Source organism: Eptesicus fuscus, chromosome 12, assembly GCF_027574615.1.
Source record: "Eptesicus fuscus isolate TK198812 chromosome 12, DD_ASM_mEF_20220401, whole genome shotgun sequence".
NCBI classification, from domain to species: Eukaryota; Metazoa; Chordata; class Mammalia; order Chiroptera; family Vespertilionidae; genus Eptesicus; species Eptesicus fuscus.
Window position 1 is genome coordinate 52,794,206 of NC_072484.1, and position 11,424 is coordinate 52,805,629.

General features: G+C 50.6%; 1 long non-coding RNA gene across 1 annotated transcript; it reads right to left on the reverse strand.

Annotated features, from left to right (window-relative positions):
- Positions 1-4,251: 4,251 nt before the first annotated feature.
- Positions 4,252-7,295, reverse strand: LOC114228765 (uncharacterized). The gene is made up of 4 exons (XR_003614887.2): positions 7,084-7,295; positions 5,772-6,158; positions 5,548-5,682; positions 4,252-4,819 (listed from the first exon to the last, which is right to left on the reverse strand). It is a non-coding gene; the product is annotated as an uncharacterized LOC114228765 (long non-coding RNA).
- Between the last annotated feature and the right edge of the window lie 4,129 nt (positions 7,296-11,424).

Here is an 11,424-nt window from a genome sequence, read left to right on the forward strand (position 1 = left end):
TATGACTGTGAATTTGTTTTTCTGATCTGAAACTTCTGCATCTTTCTCATGGTGAGTAAAGCCGGTCCCTCTACAATCTTAATTAGGAGAAGCAAAGCGGGGGGGGGGGAAGGGAATGAAAAATAAAAACAGCACTTCATAACATTAGGAAAATTGTATCAAATAAAATGTGCAAACATTTCACTTTTCTCCATTTCTTCCTTGCTCACAGTTCCTGGTCACCGGTTAACAGATACTTATGAAGTGTCGCGGGCACCAGGCATGATACCAGAATGTAGGTGTGGGAGCAAGTATGCCCGCCCCACAAACGCTCCCACCTGTATACCCTCACACCCAGGATTGAGTGAAAGGATCACGGTGTTCGTCTTACTTTTTACTGTTTTAAAACACCCTTACTGAAGTTTGCCTTTAAATTGCACAGCCCACCACTGTCCCGTGGGAGACACTCTCTCCCCCACTCCTGTGAGACACCTGTCTCACACACCTCCTGGTGATCTACAAGGTGAGGTTGTCAGGTGTTACCCATCCTGCCTGGTCCTGTCACAGCCTCTGGTGGCATCCGGAGATCCCGGGTGTCCCTACTACAGTATTGCAGGATTGCATCTATATTTAGGAGCCCAAGCTATCATTTTGCCGGAGAAAAATTGTTGTTGTTGTGGGTTTCACTCCAGAGACCCACGGAGTCTAAACCAGTGGTCGGCAAACTCATTAGTCAACAGAGCCAAATATCAACAGTACAATGATAGAAATTTCTTTTGAGAGCCAAATTTTTTAAACTTAAACTTCTTCTAACGCCACTTCTTCAAAATAGATTCGCCCAGGCCATGGTATTTTGTGGAAGAGCCACACTCAGGGAGCCAAAGAGTCGCATGTGGCTCGCGAGCCGCAGTTTGCCAACCACGGTCTAAACTAACGCAGCATCGATGAGGGCGTCAACAGCTGAGATGTGTTGAGCATTTACTGGGCTGCGGACAATACTAAGGATGCCTAACCTTATGTAACCCTCCTAAGGACAGAAGGCCCTATGGACATACCCACCCTACAGGTGAAATGCAAGTAAAATGCAGAAAGTTTGAGAAATCTATTCCAGGCCCCAGACCCACAGGACGGAATTGAATGGCCACGGTGCCTGTGTTAGGCTGCAGGGAATGAGCTCACGGAACTCATCAGCAACCCTGCTGGGGACAATGCTGTCCTGTCAGGTCCATCTGGGGGCTCCAGTGGGTCTGCGCCTGTTTGGGGGCAGCAGTGATGAGCACTGGGTCAGGGTTCCCTGGTGAGAGGTCCAGACGGACGTAGACAGGGAGGGGAGGTCAGCTGGACTGAGGACCCCAGAATATCGGATCCCAATCCCAGATCCTGTACCTGTCGCCGTCTATGGAAAAAGGCCGGGAGAGAGCGTCACCCACAGGATGGTGGTGGGCTATGTAATTTAAAGGCGAACTTTAACAAGCATGTTTTAAAAGAGTAATCCTCTTTGAGGATTTGAATAAATTAAGGGTCTCCGAGGGGAGATTATCTTGGTGATCTGGTGGGCCCTGTGCCCCCAGGAGTGTCCTTGCAGGAGGGGCCTAGGGAGCTGAGAATAGACAGGAGAGGAAGCCTCCTGAACACAGGGTAGTGACGGAGCGTGTGGTGCAGGGTCACCAGCAGCCACCAGGAGGTGACGACTCAGTGAAACCCGTTCTCCCAAGAGCCTCAAAGGCAGCCGCGCCCTGATGGCTCCTTGACTGCGGCCCAGGGAACCGATTTCAGAGCCTGAAATATCCCTGGAGCGGACGGGGGCCCTCCTGCAAAGCCAGTTTGCAAGTTCTCCAGAGTGGAGAGAGAAGAGACTACTTTCTCATTCCACCACCTCCACTCCAAACAAAGGCCATGGGTGATGGCCAGCTCTGCGCCCTCGGTGTGGGATGCAGGTGGGCACTAGGCGTCCCCATCCCTCCTCACAGTCGTCAGGGCGTCTCCTTCGCTGTGACCCAGGCCTGCGTGCCAGTCTGGCCCTGCCTCCCGCCCTTCTCTGCTCTAAGCCCACCCGCGATGCTCTAAGCCCACCCGCCTCTGGTCCAAGTCCCTACTTACTGTAAGTTCGCGGTTCCATTGACTTTGAGGCCCCATTAGAGCCTGATGAGCCAGGCTCTGAGCCTCAGCTAATAGGGAGCTTGCTCGCTGGAGCCAAAGCAATGGGCCGCTTGTGGCCTCTCCAGGAACTGCAGAGGCACTTCCGCAGCATTTTGGTGAACGCTCTTGCGTGCATGGAGCAGCTGGGCTTCCTGAGGCCTCACCTGCTGCAGCCTGTCCCCGCACCGAGGGGGCCTGCGGTGCCATCCGCACATGCCCTGCAGCACTGTCTCCCCCATGAGCTGTTTGTCCTCTTCTTCTTCCATAAAAGGAGACAGCACTGCTGACTGTCTACCCCCCACAGCCCGTCTGCCCGCCGCAGCCCACCACCCTCCTGCTGGCCCTGTGACTCCGTGTGCCCCGCGGCGGGGATGGATGGGGGCCACCGAAGGTCACAGTGGCCACATCACGGGAAGAAGCACCTGAGTGACACTTTAGTTTCTCTTTGAAAGGAAAGAGCTGGTTTCTTCCCAGCTTTCTCTGTGTCTCCAGGGAAAGGAGGCAGGCAGGGCCTCCGTCGAGGCCTTTCCGCCGGGGACAAGGCCCTTCCCGCTGCCTGCGCAGGTCAGGTCTCCCTCTACAGGCTCTGAGAGCTTCCGGGAACACCCCTGCGGGAACGGTTCCTCCACTCCTGGTTCCAAAAATGCGTGTGGCCTTCAGATCACCAGGCGGTAACTCTGTGTTCCTGTTGGACCCGGACCAGGACTGAGGTCTCCTGCTCTGGTTAACACTGGAGCTGACACCGTGCCCGAGGAGAGGCCCACCCCACCCCACCCCGGGCACCCAGCCTGGTCTGTACATGAGATGAATGACCTGACACCGGAGTCCCTCTCCAGGCCCCTGTGTGTGAGTGCCACCCCCACCCCCCAAGCAGCAGTAAAGCATCAGCAGAATCGGGGATTGACCGAGGCGATGGAGGTGCACGCATCGCCTTTCTGTCATCGCGCGGGATAATCTTTACCTCTCATTAAAAAAGGCCAATAGCAGCCGTGTCACGGTGATTATCCACAACCTCTTCTGACAGAGAAGGAGCTGCACCTGGCTCCCGAGAGTCAGGCGGAGCTGGGAGACAGGTGCACAGCCAGGGCCTGATGGGAGTGTGTGTGCCGCCCAGTGGTGGGGCCGAGGTTTGCCCCCATCCCCAGGGAGGCCCTGAGGGTGCACACAGAGGATCCCTGCCCCCACCAGACCAGTCATGGGGTCCCTTTCTGTCTGTCCCTCCTGATGCCAGGCTCCACGGTGTGAGCATCTCTGTGAGAGACAACCAACCTGTGGTGGGGTCTCTGTCTCCCCACCCGGACGTACCGAGAGGCACTGAACGATGGCGTGCGCTCCGCCTTCCTGTGCCCACAGCAGGAGACTGCCAGTCCATTTTGTTTTGTGTGTTTGGGGGGTTTGTGTGTCCTTTTTTCTTTTCATTCCTTTTTTTTTTTTTCCCACAGAAATGCAAACCGAAGCAAAGTGAATCCCCAGAGTCGGCAGGATGGAGTTCTGCCTCTTCTGTCTCCTGCTTTCTAGACTAGCACCTCTTCAGCTGTTAGAGGTGCTCGCATCCCTCTGTGAGCAGCGGGAGCCTGGCCCCTCAGGGCCTGGTCTGGGGACTGCAGTGGCCTCTAGAGAAAAGACACCCCCCCACACTCACCATGCCAGCACCTTGGTGGCCTCGTTTTCCCAGGTCTGGGAAGGGGCACCCCACAAGGAAACTGCCAGCGTCCGTCTGGGTGCCTGCCCCGCATGCAGCCGGCTCTGCCAGGCCTCGAACATCTCACCTCTGGTGCCGGAGCCTTGTCACATCCCATTTTCTTTCTTTCCTGTGTGACCCCCCCCCATCCCCCAGTTCATCATATTCCACACGCTGAGTGTGAGCCCAGCAAACAAAGAGCCCTTTCTCCTCGCAAAACGGCCAGAATTTACAGCAGCCTTTTCTTCCAGTGCCTGGCACTGCCCCTCAATTCCTTAGATATACTCGGTGGGCATGTGCGTCATCTCTGTTTGAATCTATCACACAGAACAAGCCCTCCTCCCCACGTTAATGCCATCCCCCCGGTAACCAGGGGGCCGGGGGCAACAGCGCACAAACAGAAAATTTGTCAATGAACATGCAGCGCTGGTGAGAATTTATCTCGTCCTCACCCTCGCCCCCTCGTCCCACGATCTCTCACGGGCACGTGAGAGCTTCCCGGGAATTGCTTTCCCACACATGTCACTGTCCACACCCCGTTCCGACAGGCGGGTCCCCCAGCCCCGTGGAGGCAGCTTGGCTACTTATTTCTTTTTCAAGTGCAACCGGTAAACTTGGCCTCTCGGATCATCTTTGCCAGAGACCCCAGCTATGCCTCCTGGACGACGTTCCTGCGGAGGGAGCAGAACTGTGTGTTCTGAGAAAAGCCTAGGTCCATGGTCGGCAAACTGCGGCTCGCGAGCCACATGCGGCTCTTTGGCCCCTTGAGTGTGGCTCTTCCACAAAATGCCACGTGCGGGCGCGCACGTACAGTGCGATTGAAACTTCGTGGCCCGTGCGCAGAAGTCGGTTTTCGGCTCTCAAAAGAAATTTCAATCGTTGTACTGATGATATTTGGCTCTGTTGACTAATGAGTTTGCCGACCACTGGCCTAGGTCATCATTTTAAATTAGGCCACGAGGTTTTGCCTTGCTCGGATTCAATATCAGAATCGTTGGTCTTTCGTGATGATGGAGCCTCCTTTTTAACAGAAAATGAACAAATCAATATATTAGAAAAGGAAAATAAACGTAGACTGGGTTTGTGAGGAAAGGGCTTTGAGGGTGAATGATGGGAAGGAGAGACTGGAAGGTTGGAGGGCGGTGAGCACACAGGGACAGCGCCAGGACACGGAGACAGGGGGACGCGTGCTGTCCCCTGCCCCACCCCCCACACACACACACACGCTGGTCAGGGGACCTGCTTTGTAACTGCCTCTGCTACCTATGCCCCTAACTGTTATGTGCCATGTGCCAACAGCCAATTTTGGAAGGAGAGACGCTTCTAACGGTGGGTGGGAAACGTGGAAATGTGGCGCTTCCTTCTCAGATGAGTTTCCCAATGTCGATCAACATTTCTTATAAAACTCAAACCTCGGGGGCTGAGGCCACGTGCAGTAGCCGTGTGCACATTCACACTCCAGGGTCACCAGTGTTTCAGTAACAAACAGATCAGTGTCCTCAGGGGGTCGGCTACTCTCTTGTGAATCTGCCTGGAACACTTCTCCTAACTATGCCATTCGGGGCACATAGAGTACATCACCCCATCTGGCTCTCTTGGGGGCCGGTACACGTGGCCACGTGACACGCTCCAGGTTCAAGTCTTAAAGAAGCATTGCTGTGTGATACCCCTGACACACGTGGAAAGGGACGTTATAAAGCTATGCTTGTCTGGAGCTCTGTTCTCGCGACAATACCAATATTGATTACCTTTGGACACAGTAGCTCAGGAAACCCAGAAAAACCCAGTTTCTGCGTCAGCCTTCACGCAGAGGACCGCTCAGCGCCTGACTTGGGGCCTTGGCGTCCACGCCTTCCTGCTCCTGGGCCCGGGAACAGAGGGGCCTGTGGTGGGCAAGTATTTACATAAAGTACGGGGAGGAAATGAGCTGTGAGGTCACTGGCTTTCTTGAATGTCAAGTTCTCACACTTACAGATAAAATTTATCGGTGTGTTTTCTTTGGTTCGGGGCCACGACGCTGCGGCTGGGACTTGCCCCGCAGGTCACTGTGGGTGGACAGCTCCCCAGCTCAGCGGCGCATCGTCTCCTCAGCCCGGCCCGGGTCTTAAATCTGCTTCTGTTGCCACCATTGATTTTCCAGGGAAGCCCGAGCCGGGATCCCAAGCTCACCACGGAGATGGATGGGCTTGTGTGGAGAAGAAACGCTAAAGCTCTTGCACAAAAGAAACCACACCCAGACACAAAATCACAGACCCGGACACGCCGGCTCATGGCTCCACCACAGCGAGCTGTGAGGGACAGGTCTTTCCAAGATCAGAACCCAGCAGAGTATTCCCGTCCGTGGGGTGGTGGTTAATGCCTGCAGAGAAAGCCCAAATGTTCTCAGTCAGGTTGTGACTGTGATTCAGCAGAACCGTTCCCACCCCTCTGTGTACACCGGGCTATGCCAGACAGCAGACCAATAGCGGTAAAAATGACAGAGACGGGTTCTGGCTGCAGAGAATTTCCATCGAGGGCACAATCGGAACACACAACAAGGTGATGACCCTGCCAGGATTAACCTGGGGTGTCCCAGAGGGGCTGGCACCCCGAGAGCCTCATCCCTGTCACGTGAAGCCATGCGCTTCAGAGCCCCGCACCAACGTCTTCACTGTCGTGCCATGGGGCGTCGTGCTCAGGCTCCCAGTCACAAAAATGACACCAGACCTGTACCTGTCTCAAAGCATCAGTTGAGAAGGAAAGGATTTAAAACATTTCAGGTACCTGGCATAAGGCCAAGCTCACATAAATATCCTATCTAATATAGAGGGAATATGCAAATTGACCATCACATCATCACAAAGATGGTGGCACCCATAGCCACAAGATGGTGGCGCCCAGTCCCCTCAGCCCTGCTGGAGTCCCCCAGTTCTTTCAGCCCAGCCAAAGGGGGGAGGGGGTGGCAGGCGTGCAGTGTGGCTGGACCCGCCTTCAGCCCCCCAGCCACCCAGGGCCAGCCCGAGGCTCAGGCAAGACTCAGATGTAGGCTGCCCAGCTGCCCAGGGCTGCCTGAGGCTCAGGTAACCAGGGCCGGCCAAGGCTTGATCTGCCGGCAAGTGGCAGCAGCAGAGGTGTGATGGGGGCATTGCCTTCCCCTGATCACCTGATCACCTCCCACCCCTGAGGGTTCCTGGACTGTGAGAGGGGGCAGGCTGGGTTGAGGGACACCCCCCACCCCAGTGCATGAATTTTCATGCACTGGGCCTCTAGTATTAATATCATCATCATTGCCATTTAGCACCTACCACGAAGTCTGGGGCATGTTCAGTCTTCTGTTTATTTTTGTAGAATTGAATGAATTCATTAATATTGTTACCCCAGCGACCACACTGAGTTACTGGAAACCAAGGTTAGCCACCGTGAGTGACTTGTTAGATGACAGACTGCCCACCGAGGAGCCCAGGGGGCCGCTGTTCTGGAAGAGCAGGGCAGGAACCTGGACATGACAAGCTGCGAGTCTGCTGCAATGTGAGTGAGAACAGAATGGCACTGAGGTAGCACAGCTGCCGTGACGTGCTATAGGACAGCAAAATAATGCAGGACATTTCACTGAGAAATTACACACCCACTGAGTCCTCACTAACAACCAGATACTGTAACTCACAGGCTGTGCTGAGCACACGGAGCTGAGCTGCTGGTCAGGGCACAGCTACGGACCAATAATTAGGGTGCAATAGAGTAACACTGATCTAACACGTGTGGTGCAGGAATTCTGTCATGACGAGATTGGCTATGGAAGGTCCAGGCCCTGCCTGGCAGGAGATACGTGCTCGGCCAGTGGTGGCTGTGATTGGGACACTGGGTCACAGGCAGTGATGCTGGAAAGGGCGGGTTTAAGGAAGGCACTCACCTCCCAGGCCCAGCAGCCAGGTGAACACTGAAGAGCAGTCACTGAAAAGGGTGGGTCAAGGTGCCAGTCAGACTTCTGGGGCAGTGTCCGTAGGGATCAGAGGGGGAGTCAGTGGATGTGACAGCACTGAGAACTGGACCGTGGATGTGACAGCATTGCCCTGGGGTCAGAGCTGAGTCCAGATGAGCAGATATGACAAGTTGAGTCAAGGACCAGGAGGAAGGAGAGAAACAAGAGTTGTGGAGCAGCAAGAACAGAATCGATTAGTGGGCAGCAGGTGAGTGGGCAGCAGATGGGAACGGCGGGTGAAGGACTCATGTTTCCCTGCAGGGACCACGTCGGCCTCCCTCTCCACCCTGAGGTCCAGGGTCTCCTGACTCCTGGCAGCTGGCAGAGAGACTGCAAGTCCAAGACGCTGACAACGTAGAAACAGGACATGGTGATTATGGTGAGGAAGGAAAGGGGAAACTGAGGTAAGTGTAGGAAAAGTCCGTGCAACTTTGGTAGGATTGAAGCTTTGTCTGTCAGATGGGGAGAAGGGGGTCTGGAACCAAGACCACAGGACGATGATTCAGCATCTACAGGTGATCAGATCGGACACCTGGAAAATCCAAAGAAATCAATCACCTGAAAATGTTATGAGTTAGGAAACAATTTAGTAAGGCACCCAGGTAAAAACTAAAACCCCAACATTAGCACCATCCCATGTGTAACTAATGATCAGATAAACAACATGATGGGGAAAATAAAGTTAAGGGGATATGTAAAAGATACGCATGAAGACTCCTTTACACCTTGACTGGATGTTCCAAAAGGAGAATTTTCTGCATTAAAAATCACATTCTACTTTTCGGTAGGAAGTCCGTATCATGAAGACATCAATTCTACTTGAATTAATTTAAAAATGTCAGGAAGCCCTGATAAAGCATCCCTAAGGGATAAACCATAAAATAATATCTATAAAATTGCCGTGGTAAAAAAAGAGTGATAAGCAGGCACCATTCCCACCAGACGCTGAAACATCCCATAATGTCTATGTCATCGCAGTTGAACTGAATGACAGATAAATCAATGGTGTAGAATAGGGAGTCCAGAACGGACCCAAATACCTATCAGGGATGTGGGATATAATAAAGGTGTCATTTCTTATCATCGAGGAAAAGATGTCTCAGTAAATACCACAGGGACAGGAGTGGCAATCTGACAAAAGCCAAGTTGATCCCTACCTTGCTGCTGACGTCAAAATAAATGCTCTGCTGAATAAAGCTTGAAATACAAAATAACAACAACAAAGTAAACATTAGACGGGAACACTGAAAAATGTCCTTAATCTCTGGTTTTTGTTACAGCTGCCCTAGCAAAGTCATAGCATCCAAAGCAAGCTCCATTTCAACCAGCAGATCTGGGCCTGGTCTTGAGTGGTAGTGGGAGAAACAGATGAGACAGAAAGAGGACAGGGCGACCTTGAGAGATAGACAGACAGACGGTGAGGGAACGATTGAGTTGACATCGTGGGGCAGTACTGAGCTGGCATTGGCTCCTCTGATGATGTTCCAGTTCCTACAAGAGTCAGCCCCAACGCTCACCTCTCTTTGGCCATTTCAGCCAGAGGTCAGAGGTAACATGGCGACCCACATGCTCCCTTCATCACCAGGCTCTGAGCCTGCCCTGCGCCAGCACACGCAGGGAGGCTGTGGGGCAGACACGGCAGAGGTAGCCCTCTGCTCCCAGGAAAGGATGCTGCCAGGGGACCAAGAACCTGGACACGGCGAACAGCACCACAGGCTCCGTCCTGCGGCGAACACATCCACAGGTGACCCCTGGGCAGGCCCCCTTATGCCTCATAGAAACAAAAGCTCAATTAGCATTGGACACCACACCATCATAGGGTTCAACTAACAAATCAAAATCATCAAAAATTTTAAAAAGAACCCATTTTAGTCTGTCCTACACTCCATATAGAGAAGAACGCACGCAAACCATCTTCCAGTTTCTGAAAATTCAAGCAATATTCTACAGTGAACATCCTATAGGGTGTCCTAGAAGCTCCATGCAAATGGGGATTGAAATGATAAAGACTTTGGCGTCTGTGTTCCCTAAGTGTTCATTTAATATATTTCTCTGTGGTTAAAGGAAAACATCTCACCCATCATAACCTGTTGTCTGTAATCTAATTTCACCCTCAATTTACTTGTCTCTGCACCTGAGTAAAGTTCTCCATGGTTATTAATAGATTTCCTAATTGCAACCAGCTTGTAACACGGGGGCACTCAGGTGGCAAATAATCAAGGGAACATGGGTTTGTTAGTTCCAACATACGTTGGTATTATATTGATATAATAGAGATGCATGTGGTTCCATATAAAGAGAGATGATGTAGGTATAGAGACAGAGACAGAGATAGAGACAGGAAGAGAGAGAGAAGGAGAGAAAGAGATAGGTATAGATGTAGGTATAGATCTGGACAAGAAGATGGTATAGAAATATAGATATAGGTATGGATATGTGAGTTTGGGTTTGCTGTGGTGTGGGTATGTACACAGGGATAGATGAGCTATGAGTAGATATAGACACAGATTCTCAGCACCCTGCAATCCTCCCACTTGTGATTGTTCTGTTGGATTGGCCTCCTCGGTGACTTGTACATTGTTCAATGATAGAAATAAGCAATAATTTCAGTTAATAAAGTTCCAAAAATTATTTATGGACTTACAGTTGCTGACTATAAAGATTAAATTTCCAATCACTGTAGTTTTAGTAGTTGCTTATTGGGTTGGTTACGATGCACATTCTATGCACATTCTGATTTTATTTAAAAAGGAGGTTGAACTGCAGCCTTTTTTGTTTTTGTCAACCCAAGTTTATTATCAGAGGTAAAAATAAAGTTGTGCTCTTGTCTGAATAATGTATACGTATGGTATGGGTATGGGAGTCGGTATAAATGTAGCTATGCATGTGGATAGATGTGCACACACAAGCATACTCACACACAAATGCATGCACACACACACACACAAATGCATACACAAACATACATACAAACACAATAACATTTAGCAGCTTCTCTAAACAATGTGAAATCCCTGCGTGGCGACCATCCCTGAACTTGTAGAATCACAGTAAGTAAAGAGAATGCATGTGAGTGAGGTATTTTATTTTGCAACAGAAGGAGCTTTTCAAATACCTTAGTCTCACACAAAATAAGGTATTATTTCAGTTTTATTTCCTTAATTTTTCCAACTTTACTGAGGTAAAATTGACCAAAAAAATTATGTATAGTTAGGTGTACATTACAATGTTTTGATATATGTACACATTGTGAAATGATCACTACAATCAGGCTAATTAACATCCATCGCCTCCCATGGTTACTGTGTGTGTGTGTGTGTGTGTGTGTGTGTGTGTGTGTGTGTGTGGTGAGCACGTTTAGATCTATTATCTTAGCAAACTTCAAGTACGCACTGTTAACTATAGTCCCCACGCTATACATTACATCTCCCGAACTTACTCATCTTAGAACTGAAATTTTGTACCCTTTGACCAATATCTAATATTAATTCACATTACATATAATCTTGACAACCAGCAAATTAAGTTTGTTATTGCTTTGAAGAATAGAAGACCCCTTTTCTATACATTTGATTGAATACATGTATGTATTATATATATATATATATGTATATATATATATATTTGTAGATGTAGATTAGAAAATGATAGATGATGGATAGATATT